Raw genomic sequence first — 14,143 nt, forward strand, 5'->3', positions numbered from 1 at the left:
AGTAACACTTCCATCAGCCTATTTGTAGTTTATAAACCACTCCATGCGCGAACGCATATGACAAGATCCCCTCAAATCAAGAATCCACCAATTTGAAAGATGCATATGTTCATCAACAACTAGGATAAGATCATCCTTAGAATTCGAATTTTCTGCTGCAACAGTAGCAGAACCAAACCCATATTTTTTTCACGGATGCTCCTTTTTAGGACATTCCATTTTTCAAATTCCTCTTCACCTTACAGTAATTACAAATATCATTAGGTTTAGAACTCCGCTTGGAATATTCGGATTTCCTGAAATTCCTTTTCCCAGAATTCCCATGTCCCTTACTCCTACTACTGGCCACTAACCGACATGCTTAATTATTTGTACCTATACTACCAGATGACTTATGGCGCAATTTCCTATTATGCAAAGATGATCTAACTTCCTCTAGGAACACATAATCTTTACCAACAATAAAAGATTGTACAAAACTCTCATATAACAATGGTAAAGACACAAGCAGAATTAAAGCAACATTCTCATCCTCCACCTTAACATCAACATTATGCAATTCTAACAAAATCGTTTGATCTAGGTGATCTCTAAGAGGTGTACCTTCATTCATGCGTAAACTAAACAGATGTTGCTTCAAAAGCGACTTGTTGGTTAGAGTTTTTGTCATATACAAACTCTCCAACTTCAACCATAAACTATATGTGGTTTCCTCCTTCGCGACTTCAGTGATGATGTCATCAGCAAGACACAAGGTGATCGTTGAATGTGCCTTCTCCTCCAGAACGGCCATCATTGCGGTTATTGAAACCGATGACTTCTTTGCCAACGGTGCCCACAACCCTTGTTGAAAATAAAGCATGCATCTTGATTTGCCACTCACTAAAACTGTTTCTCCTAATGAATTTATCTATTTTGACATTCATCCCAGACATCTTTCTCACTCAGATCGAAAACCAAAAGTTCTTGATACCAGCTTATTATAACAGATGTGAGAAAGAACAAATAATGAATGACATTGCTCTTATACCACTTGTAAAGAACAAAAAAAGCGATACATATTGTTTCATTAAAGTATACTATGCAAAACTACGCAAAACTCAATGATAGAGCTAAAAAATAATAAGCAATAATGGCACAAGAAGAATCTACATCGAAACCCATGAATCAGGTTAAAATATAACAAACTACAATAGGATTTTAAATTAAAGCTGTAAGAAATGAATTATATGATGATACAAGTGAATTCACTCTTTTAGTGTTTGTAACTTCCTTAATAGAAGATTTTTTGTTCTCCGTTGAGTAAACAACATGTTTACTGTAGGATTGTAATATTACACTTCATCGAAAGGCATGATCACACATATGTTGAGGTGTTTGGAGGGATCCTTGTTTGGTTGTGCTATGTTACAAAAGCTCAAAGCTGGACACTAAATGTCTTGAAGCTATTGCTATTCTCTATGACATGAAAATTGCTTCCGGGTTTGGCTTCAGGAACGCGCTTGTGGAAAATGATAGCTTGAACGTGGTGCATGCAATCAACTGTCGAGAAGAAGGCCTTAGTACATTTTATTTACTTAATGATGACATTCTAGATCTTGTTACTAATTTAAATTTTATTTCTTGGCTTTTTGTTTGTAGGAACGAAAACAAGGTGGCTCATGCTCTAGCTCATCTTCCGCCTTGAGACTTAGGTAGTAGAGTCTAGAGCTCTGACTTTCCACATTCTATTATTTCTTTGTTTGTTGCTGATTTGCAGGTGAATGATGCTCTCTCCATCCCAGAATACTCTTTATACTTTACTTTTTTATCTGTCCCAGAATACTCTTTATATATTTCTATTTTGGGATATGACCTACTATTATTTTAGTCATTTTACCTTTTAACTAGTGACCCACACTCTCTCTCCTCCAAATAAAATAATACCACTCTTGTGACCTACCAACTCTAACCATGACCCACATTCTCTCTCCTTGAAATAAAATTATACTACTTTTACTAACTACTAAGTCCTAAGGATGTTGCTTAGTGGTGCTAACTCTATATTACTCAGCATTTGTCTATTTTAGTGGTTGAGGCGTGGGGATTAAGAGAAGGAATTCAGGGAGCGCTGTTATTGGAGGTTAAAAACATCATTATAGAAGGTGATAATTTATCGGTTATTCAAGCTATTGAAAGGGTTTGGAAAATTCCTTGGTCCATTCATACCCTTATTAGTGATGCTGAGACGGATCTTCAAAATTTTGACTCCTATTCGATCCATCATGTGTATCGTGAAGCCAATTATGTTGTTGACTAGATGGCACATCGTGGTCACACTGCTTCTAATCTGTGTTACTATTTTGAATCTCCTGATTTCTCACTTTTCCAGATCATTCATAAGGATGCTTTAGGGTGGCTTGTCTCTTGGGTCCTTCCCTAGTTTACTTTCTGGCCAAAAAAAAAAAAAAAACTAACTACTAACTCCTATCACATCTAGTTTTCAATAAAATAACAATTGATAACCAAACAATAACTTATCATCTAAAACTACGTACCTTGATAAGCATCAAGAGTATTCTCGAACGGAGGGAGTAATGTTTAACTGCTTCTTGAAAGCCCCTTTCAAAAAAAAAATTTATGCTTGCTCCTCAACATGGTGCATCCTACCCCCGCGACAGGGCGTGAGAAGAAACGAAGCAATCCCCACCAATAGTGCCATTGTATGGGTGATCTCCTTTTTGCTTCTTGATTTTAATTTATCGGTTCCAACTAGAGATGGCAATGGGTCCTAGACCGACCCATGCCCGCTAGGACCCGACCCATTTATAAGGTTCTAGGTCCAGAAATTTTAGACGCAATGGGTCTGGGTCGGGTATGGGTCCCGAATAGAATGGGTCGGGTCTAGGTCCGGGTCCACATATGCTAGACCCAGACCCGCCTTGCAGACCCATTTATTAGAAATTTTTTTTACCTAAACTCTAAGGTTTTATGAGTTATGATTTTGTGAACTCGTTAGTGTTGTAACTTCATCTAAGACTTGTAACTTTGTAAGTTGTATCATTTTAATATTTTATGAGTTAATTCTTACAATTTTGTTTAGAGAATGCTTTAAATAATTACATATATTCAAAAATGTGATGAAAACTTAAAACTAAGAAGGACCCATTTAGTACCCAGTTAGGACCCATAGAGCCGCTAGACACAGCGGATCTGGGTCTGGTCTGAAAAATCTAAACCCAACGGATCTGAGACGAGTCTGGATTTGTGAAAAATAAACGGATTTGGGTCCAGATGGACCCTCCCCAGATCTGCCACATTACCATCCCTAGTTCCAACAACAAACTATATCACTACTATAAAAGGAGTGTTATCGCGACGCTTATTGCTTGACGCCACATTATAGGCGTTGGGTGGGGTAAAAAGTTTGCGTCTCACCTCAGCGTCTAAAAGCGTGGACAAACAACGCATTTTCGCGTCCAAAAATAACGTGTGCAGCACGTGGACTTCGTTTTTCATTAAAACCGCACATCATCACTTCTAATAACTCCCACGTCTAACACCAAACCCTATCGTCTCCCAATTCACTCAATTCACTCATCACTGGCGATCGTCTCCCAATTCACTCAATTCACTCACTGGCGTGTGAATTCATCAACGCTGATTCTTCTCAATTCACTCACCGGCATGTGAATTCATCAGGTAATTTTGTCGTCTCTCTCTGTAATCTTTGTCCTTTATTTTCTACATCTTCGACTTTCCATTGAATTCTTGATCTCTTACCTCTCATCAGTCTTGAACCAACTGCAAGCTGCGCGAAAACGATAATTGCAACCGAAATCTGTGAGATTTCAATATCGTCTTCAGTAGGCCAAGGATTGTCGCGAATCGTCTTCAGTAGGCTAAGGATTGTTGCGAATCAACCGAAATCTAGGTTTGTTGTGAATCATCGTATTTTTTTCTTGAATTGTAAGATTTCAATCTAAAATTTAGGAAATCGTCTTTGAATTCTTTGTCCTCAACCTTCATATCAATTAGGGCTGGCGGAATTGAACACTTTGTTTAAGGAAATTCAAGAATTTTTAAATAATTAAGGGTATGCTTCTTATCATGAATATTACGTGATAAATTGGCAATGTTTTCAATTTTTTGGCTACATTAATTATCAATTCAGTTCAATAGATAAAATTTCATCTGGATTATATTGCAAATTATCGTATTTTTTTCTGCATTAGGTATGTATGTCGTCTGTAATTTGTTGCAAAATGTTGTTTTTTTATGAATTTTGTAAATATCAATCTGATTTTTCGAATTACAATTGAATTCTTTGTCTTCAATCTCCCATCAATCTTGACTTCATAATTCATAATTCATAAACTTTTACTAGATGTTTTACAAGTGATGGTAAGGAGAATTATAGTAGTGGTTTATGCCTTTGGAAACAGATTTATGGAGGCATAGATTGTAATTTGAGTCTGTGGAGAGGGGAGGGGATGTGGTGCTGATTGGTTATCGAATTTCAGAAGAATCAGGGTGATTTATAGGATTGAGCTAAAAAATACAATATACTAGCAATGATTATATCGACAGATAATTAGTGTCCAGTATCCCAGCTGTCTTGGCCAACTTAGCCTGACATTCTTTTGTTTTGTATGTAATTGATGTTGTTTGACAGCTTTATGGATAATTTGGGAACTTAATAGGTTATTTTGCCAACTATAATCTTGACTCCAATATAGAATAGAGATAAGACATCTAGTAAAAGTTAGGAGTATTTTTTTTATCATTTTGTTTCTTAGTTGATATGGATTTATGTAAATTGATGATTACGCCTTTTGAATTCTTTTCAAGGTTTCCTCTTCTCTTTATTTATTTTTGCCCCAACAATTTGTCGTTTTAAAAGATAGTGCTAGTATTTTTGTGCATTGTTATAATGGAAAATCAGATTGGGTCATATAAGAACTTGTCCTGAACAGCAAGCTGACAACAAACTCTTGTTTTTTTAAAATAATCTTTTGCTTCTAGTGTACTACAAGTGATGATACAAACTAGTTTGAGCAAAAAGCATAGTTCAGCGTGATACTTGGATAATTAAGAATAAATTCTAGCTAATAGAAAGTTTAGCCTATCATATAAGTGCCATTAGATAATGTACACTCTATAACTACTACACTTAACATGTCTTTGATGAATTTGTTTTAGAAGTTAACTACTAAGAGTACTAATAACTATGGTTTCAAGCTAACTTTGTTGCTTAGAATAAACTTTTACCAGACTAAGCAATAAAATTATCTCATCATCACATGAATTTGTAGATCCAATAATTTAAATAAGGTTAATCACTCTCCTCACATTTTTATACCAACCAAGCCAATCATGTTATATATACTTTCTGTTTACTTGCCAACTTCATTTTACCTTTTCGTACGCTATAAAATATCTTTCTGGGAGGTAATTGCATCATTAATCTTAGACTTACTCCTGGGTTTTCCTTTGTTTGTTGAACCTTTGGAATTTCTCTTTCCCACAGTTTCAGTAGGAGGAAGCACCTGAGATGAATTACCAGACTCAAGTGATTCAATCCCAACGACCATCCTAGAATAAGTACTGATATCAGCACCATTGTCCAGACTTGGGGGCCTGTTGAAACCTTCATGAGCAACTAGCAACAACTCCGCTGAAAGTAGCTCACTGCCAGAGGGGGTTTCTTGGAGTATTTTTAATTTCAGCATTTATATTATCTATAGAACAAAATTTATCACTTAACTTCGGCAATTGACCATCCTTCTTAGACAGCGTAGTTCTATCAGCACTATGTTGACAATCTTGAACAAGATTGCTGGCTTGGCAGAGTTTGTCTTTCTTATTTCTGTTCTTGCTCTTTTTTAAAGAAACTGGAATAGCGTGATTCTTGGGACAAACATTACCACAATAAGCCTTGTTCACAAAATCATGCTCTTCATATTCCAGTTGAGAAGAATCTTCATGATTATTCTCTAGATTTGCTCCTGCAAACTCTACATTTGATGTAGAATTGCTGCATTGCACCAAACTAAGCATTTCTGTGGGAACGGAACCATCCGTTATATTCCCTCCAGAGCTCTCCATAAACGAACAAAAGCTCAGTTGCTTATCAACCACTACAGGAGGCAAATCAGAAACCTTACCCGGTCCTTCCTTTTTACCAAATGTGACCTTGAGAAGAATTGGACGAGAAGGAACCTATTGTCTTGCCTCTGAGAACTGTGAGCTTATTGCAACCCCCTTAGGCATATTTTTCTTCCTTCTCTTTTAGCCTGCCTTCTTTTTCCTTGATCTATGACCCATTATTGAGTATATATGTAAAACCAAGGAGCGTAGATACAGAACCTGAAGTAACTTCAGCGAAACATGAGTAAAGTTGGCTAATAATTGATGTGCGGTAGTTTTGATGGTGATAACAATTCTGCAGTAGATTGTTTACTGAATTGTGCATAGAGAAAATTGCACATTTTTTACGAAAATTTAGAGAGAATAAAGGGACCACCAGAAGTATGAGCCCCACCACATATTTTAATGTCGGATGAAGCTAGATTTGTTTTTTTTTAAAATATTAAGTCTGCAAAAGTAGCATGTAGTAAGTTATATGACATTTCCATTACAGGGAAGTGTAGCAAGTATTTTGAAAGTGAAAAGTTCTTCCCCTTGATTATTGATTGTCATATATCATTTCTCTTCAATGAAAACAGCAGAGAGTAGACAATGAAGTTTATTTTGGCTTGCTCTGTGATCACCCCAGTCATAGATGTATGAACAGCAGAAGTATTGTTCATATAGAAAAACTCCTCTTATTGAACTAAATCTATCCAGCATATAACACATGATAGTTCTACTGATGCATGAAGTCTGGTAGAATGGTCAACAAGATGTATGTATTCAAGTTGTTCCATTAAAATTCTGAACAATTACCAGGCTCATTAGGTCCTTTCCTTGGCAGTCAGTGTAAAGTTGTAACTAGACAGGATCATTACCTATTTCTTGGGATATATTACATCATGTGCTAATTATAATTTTGGTCTTATTTTTCATCTTTTGAAGGTACTCGAAAATAATAAAGGTCCAACAGATCAAGAACATGAGGACACTACTTCAGGCTTCAAATTGACTACCATCATTTGTTTTGCTAGATTTTAGTATTAGTTAGCTTTGTAAGGCTACAACTACATTTTTAGTGTGTTGTAATTTTGTGGTATTTTTAAAAACATATTAGCTATGAAGTATTAGGATTTGATGAACGTGTGTAGCGATTTTAATTGTACGAACTATGTTTATGATAATATATACATTGTTCGAAGTATTTTTATGAAATCTTCAAGTTCCATTGTTGACTTTATATTCTAAATTACTATATATATTATATTATTTACTTTACTCTTGCATTGTTGTTTATACTGAAAAAGGGGATTGAGAAGGGTGTTTTTAGTTTGTTATTTAACGACGCCAAAAAGCGTCCAGATTTAGAGGCAACAGGGTGCTGCAAGTCATCACGAACGGAGACGCTTTTACGCGACGAGACAATTGGGGACTATGTTAAGCGTCGAGAATGGCGACGCTTTTACGTGTCGCGAATTACCTACTCAATTGACACGACGCTTTTAGACAGCGTCGCAAGCAAATTTAGCGACGCTTTTTGGTGTCGCTAAATGGGTTAAAAAGCGTCGCCATAACACTCCTTTTGTAGTAACCATGTGATTGTTCTTTATGCTTAACCATGCAATTTTTGGAATTAACCCAATAAGAAAAAGTACATTAGAATATGCATGTGCGAAGTGATGGAAACATTATGAATAGCAAAGTATATCAAAATCTAAACAAAGTAAAACACAATTGTTCATAAATTAAGAGATAGCCATATACATATATTTTGTTTTTCTTCATATACACAGGTTAAATGGTTCATATACACAGGTTAAATGGTTAGCAAATAGACTATTAAAAGTTAAAACCAATCAAAGATATGATTATATACTAAATTCAATACATAAATTGTTATAAACTTATAATGAAAGCAACAAAGCAACATAGATATAGAGAACAATCACAACACATCTTTTTCGTGGTTTATTTACTACTAATGTGTTAGCTACGTCCACATGTAGATGAGAAACCATTTTTATTATCTTCGGAGAAAGAGAGTACATAATACAAAATATTGAAGACAAAAATTAATTCTAAAATTTATATATATTATCCTTCTAATTAACCTAATGAAGTAGGTCAAAATAGAGCTCAACATACAAAATAAAACTGGAAACCCTATAAACTAGGTTATTCAAAGCATTGGACTACATATTGAAACCATTACTAATATAAACTTTTACCTTCGTGTTCAATCTGAGACTTATCTATTCCCTTCAGAAAAAAAAGTGAGACATTACATTATATTTTACTTCGCAACCCCCCCTCCCTCCCTCTAAAAAAAGGTTTCTCAAGTATGGCATTTGTTTTTTTAGAATGGACAGTTGGGTATTTCTGAAGAAAGCTGCACTAGGAGAGGAAATTTTGGTCCCTAGGAAATGGTCACTATTTGAACCACAAAAAGTCAAATGAAATTCACAAGTATACTGTAACCTAGTCAGCTTCATGAAAGATTGCAAAATAGATTGGTCATTGGATTGGGAGATTGGAATGGCATGTTCAAAATCTTCAAATTTCAGAGCACCACAACTTATAACATTCATGATTCATTCATTTGATAATAGTAGTACTTATTACCCCACTATGACATAATAATTTCATCTAACAAATGGCCTGTGCCCTGTAGGTGCCTTATAGCTTTTGTGGTGATATCACTCCAACAGTCCAACTGAGTAATCACTAACCATAACATTAGATTTTGTAATATCCCCTCATTTAAATTTACATCTTTTTTGTTTATGCGAGCTTTGAATTATTTAAGTACGAAAATTTTGAAATTTGTATCGAATATAACATACTATTTGCATATACTAGTGACGTGTTTAATAATTTTAATAAAATTAACTCTCTAAACTTCCTAATTTCTGGAAATTACCAAATACGCTCACCATATTCTCCAAATATTTGAATAATGTTACTCATATACCCTATTTACATATATACAACTAGTATTTGGGCCCGGATGTTGCTCCGAGTTGGTACTGGTTTCTGAACTTGATATGCATTTTTTTGCATTCCAATTAAAATATATTAAGGAAAACTCAACATTTAAAAGGTACAAATATAATAATGTGGACACTTAAAGCATGATTAAAAGTTGTTTGAGATGGTAATTGTGTCATGCATAATAATAAGAGGTCACGGGTTCAAATCTTATTACAAGCTAATTTTACTTTTGTTAATTGATGTACACATTGAACAATTCTAGTGGAGTAATAGAGGTGCCACATGACGTATATACATTGTCACGCACGTCTTTTAATATATTTGTATAGATATAATTTACTCGAAGATCGTGTAATTACAGACACACTGACTTCATGCACAAAAGCACAATCTCTATGGACTTTAGAAATCTTAAATGGGGCCATCATGCCCATCAACCCCAATTATTGGAGGGAGTGGGTGAGAGAAACAAAGAAAGGGGTTTCAGGTGGCTTTTGGAAAACTTATATTTACACAATTTAGCAATCAAAGAGTTTTAAGTAAAACAACGCCTACTACATTTTATATGTCTCACTGTCAAAAAAACAATTTATATGTCTTGCAGTTGTCCACTTTAAGACATTTAAACCTGTTTGTACCAATTCTTTAAGGAACTTGTCACCATCTTTATGCTCCTTTTGATTGCCCCTAAGGTCACCTAGGAAAAAAATATTACTGGACAAAATCGAAGATTAATTTGTACGAATTTCCGCAGCCAGGGTTGTTTAATTTAGATATAAACTATACAAAAGATCATGATCATGAGGCTTGAATCCTATTCATATATATTTGGATTGTAGATTCAGTTCAACATATTATAATATTAAGGTTAACTTTCTAACCTCCAACATAGTTAATGATACGTTTTACACCAACATTAATACTTTGTGATGTTTTTACTACTAGTTAATATTTATGGTGCTCTGACCGCTCCCTACACCCAAGTCATAGTTTGTGATATTTCGACATATTTTACCTACTGTGTACTATAAAATATGAGTAGCATGGAATTGACATTAGCCTTTAAATTTCCCCATACAAGGAATTTCAACTTACTTTTGAAAACAAAATGCATATAGAGCATGACAACGATATAAGAAGAATAATTAACAATTTCGTCCAAGATCATATGATTATGTATAATTTATATGTTTATTTATAATAAAAAGAACAATATAAGTAATCACAAAGAACATGTTAGTTAAATCCGGACATGCCATCAATATTAAATAACATTTATGTTTTACTTTTAAAATATGCTCTTTTAATATATGTTCATATTTTATCATCATATATTATATGTTCTTTTCATTACTACCTATGTTCTTACTATAAACAGACCTTAGACATGAATAAACCTAAAATATGTGTTCTTTTATTTTTTTTAATTATATGTTCATATACTATGTGTTCTTTTAAAAAAACTAACTACTCCCTCCGTTTCCTAAAGATCTTCCCACTTACTGTTCCTACAGATACCAAGGAAAATCAAGTTGTGTGGGGCATGGTGTGAGTAAAGTAGGAGAGAGAAAGGGGTTAAGATAAATAAACAAATAAAAAGGGGTTAAAGTAGGAGAGAGAAAGGGAGTAAAATTGAATTAATAATGTAATAGTGGACCATATGATAGTGACATGAGAGGGTAAATAGGGAAATTTGTTTTGCCAAATAAGGAATAAAGCAAAAGTGAGAAGATCTTTTGGAAACACCCTTAAACGGAAAGTGGGAAGATCTTTAGGAAACGGAGGAAATATACTATTATTATTATTATTATCATTATTATTATTATTATTATTATTATTATTATTATTATTATTATTATTATTATTATTATTATTATTATTATTATTATTATTATTATTATTATTATTATTATTATTATTATTATTATTATTATTATTATTACAAGAAGTTGTGATAGTAATAAAATGACAATAGTAACAATAATACTAGTACTGCAATACAAAGTCATAATAATGCTAGTAATAAATGTTTTATAAATGATCAGATAAAAAAAAATCCAGATTAGAAAAAATAACACCAGATCAAATGAATAAAAATCTGGTGAACTAATTATAGCCTAAACCTTGATGTGAGTACTTGTTGAACTTATGTTTTCGATAAAGAATCGATAAATTAGGAGCTGCAAGCCTGCAAGTCCATGCACAACTTCTCTGCGCCGGTTTTACGTTCATTGTTCTCGTTTACCATGTTATCTAGCTTCCCAAATAATTTTTATAGGTAGATATATGATTAGGAGTGTAAAGTATATCCTACTTGGAACGGTAGTAGAATTTCATGCCTTATCCAATGAGGATTGCATATGATTCATTATTCCCGGTCCACATCAATATTAGGGAGTGGTAATACTCAAGAAAGAGATTGCATTAGATTGGTGATTACCAGTTGTTGCACATGTGCATGTTTGCATAAGTTTTGATGATAATAAATAATACTCCCTCCGTCCTCTATTAGTTTACCCCTTTCTTTTGCACAGAGTTTTAGAAGGAATAGTATTGTGGGGGTATACAAAGAGAGAGAAAAGATTATTTATACTTAAAGTTGAATATATGTGTGATGAAAAGTTTGTGGTCCCATTCCAAAAATAACAAAAAAAGAAAGGGGTAAACTAATAAGGGACACCCTTAAAAGGAATACGGGTAAACTAATAAAGAACGGAGGGAGTATGTTCTATATAACATGAATGATTGTAATAGTTGTTCAAGAAAGTTTAGGAAAGTTTATCAAGCTTCGAAATCAATGAATGAATGAAGACTTTGAAGAAATGAATAATCAAGATTGTGTTCCAAGTTTAGTTACTATATGCAAATGTAATATATTAGAACTATGCGATATATTGTGTGCCAAATATAGAAATGTGAATTTAGGATCATTATTATTTTCTTAGAGTTAAGGAAATAAATAAACATGTTAATTTTACATATCTATATTAAAAGGAAATAGTAATTCGAAATTTAGGATTATTAAAGAAAACGGTTTTGATAAAGTTTTAGTAAAAAAAAGGATTTATGAAAGGATTTTCAATAAAAACGAGTTTTTGATAAAACCGATTTTAAATAAGATTTGGAAAAATCGAATTTAAGAAAACCAGTTTGGAAAAGGATTTCGAAAATAAAAGGAGTGTGTATAAAGATAAAAAGAAAACAAATTTGGTTATCAAAGTTTTGGATAAACATTGAGTTATATCTCTTTAGAGTTAAAGATATAGATGGAGAAAATAAAGTTAATTTGTTTTCTAAAAAGAAAAGGTTTTTATCCCTTAAATTAAGGAGTAAAAGATAAACCTATCTTTGAGAAGGATTTTTGATCAGTCCTTAAGGTATAAAAGGGTTTAGAACTCAGTTTCATAACTCACGTTTTCAGAGAAAATAATCGGAGATTTCGAGAGCTAAAAACAGTTTCCTAAGGCACATAGTATAGCACAGAGTTCTAGTCAGGTTGAGTAACTATTCGAAGTTTGTAATTGTCCTCTAATTTGCTTGAATAAGAAGCAAGCTTTTGAGGATCTTTTCTTTCTATAATTTCATTATTACAGAGAGTAACAACACATAGAGTTAAGTGTTGGGAAGCACTACTAGGGTTAGTAGTGGGGGAATCTTATTATTGTATCAAGAGTGATATTTTAGGATTCAAATAATAAAAGAGTTTGGTTTGTGTGGACGTAGATCTCAGAGGTGAAATTGAACCACGTTATATCTGGTGTTTGATCATTGATTTCATATTGAGTTACATTTTAGTTTTCGCAAAACTTTAAATCGAAGAATTACGATCAGATAATACAGTGCTAGGCACAGTGCTATAACAAAAGTTTTTGCGAAAAACGATTAAATTTAGCCACTCAATTCAACCCCTTTCTTGAGGGACACCTTGGGTTCCAACACCAATAATTGTATGTCAAATTAAATGGGAGTAAATTGGTAATATAAGGTGGCCGGTGTTTTCCTCTACTTGTCAAATGAGGCTTTTTTTGACAAATGTCTCGTTTCCATGTCTTATAATTTTTCGGACTCTACCTTTGTTTCAGAATATGCCTGATTTGCGTATTCTGGGCCTTACAGTCTCTTAGTGAAATAGAAAAGGACATTTATCTATGGTAACCTGAGTGAGACTAGTACAACAATTGGTTTTAGTTTTGAGAAAAAAATCTTTTATGGACTTGGTGTGGAGTTAATGGTAAAGATGAACAATTATAGGTTGTAATAAGGATGACTACATAAGAAAAAAGAGTACTATGTTGTAAGAGCTAATTTGATTATGGCAAATTAATGGAAGAAAGAGTGATTGTAAGAAAAATAAGTGTAACTAGTTACAAATACTATAGAAATACTAATATCCGTTTATAAATAAGTGCAGCATAGAAAAAAGATGCACAAATCAATGTTTTTAGAGAGAGAAAGTTGGAGATCTCACTTACAAAATAAAAGGGCATTTAATCAAAATGAAACACTTAGATTAGATAATTAATCTATGTGATTCGTCCACCAAAAATACCCACTAATCCACCATGCACCCACAATCCCGACCACCACCAACATCACCGTTGTTGCCGCCATTCTTTCACAAACATCATCTTTGTGCCACCATTCTTTCATGAACACCATCAACACATGATGTTGCCATGAATGATGAAGGAAATGTCATAATAAGTGCAACAAGGCTCTCTCCATATTTTTTTTTTGTTTTTCCTACTTTAATTGTGCCCGTGGTTTCCCTATGCAATTATGACCTTAAATATCTTTTAATATATTAGTAAAAATTATAAGGATTTAATACTAGTAAAGTACTTATTCAGACTAATCAACCAAAACAGCCACATGACTACATTTTTCTTATATATTGAGAAGAACTTGGAAGATTCTCTTTAATAGTGAACAGTGTCAAAATTCCAAGTAGGACGAACAAAAAAATACACAAGGCGTACTATGGGGTTGTTTGGCAATCGACCGCTGACTGTTGGCTATTGCCTTTTGGCTGGTTTAGTTA

Source organism: Beta vulgaris, chromosome 2, assembly GCF_026745355.1.
Source record: "Beta vulgaris subsp. vulgaris cultivar EL10 chromosome 2, EL10.2, whole genome shotgun sequence".
In the NCBI taxonomy this organism is placed as follows: Eukaryota; Viridiplantae; Streptophyta; class Magnoliopsida; order Caryophyllales; family Amaranthaceae; genus Beta; species Beta vulgaris.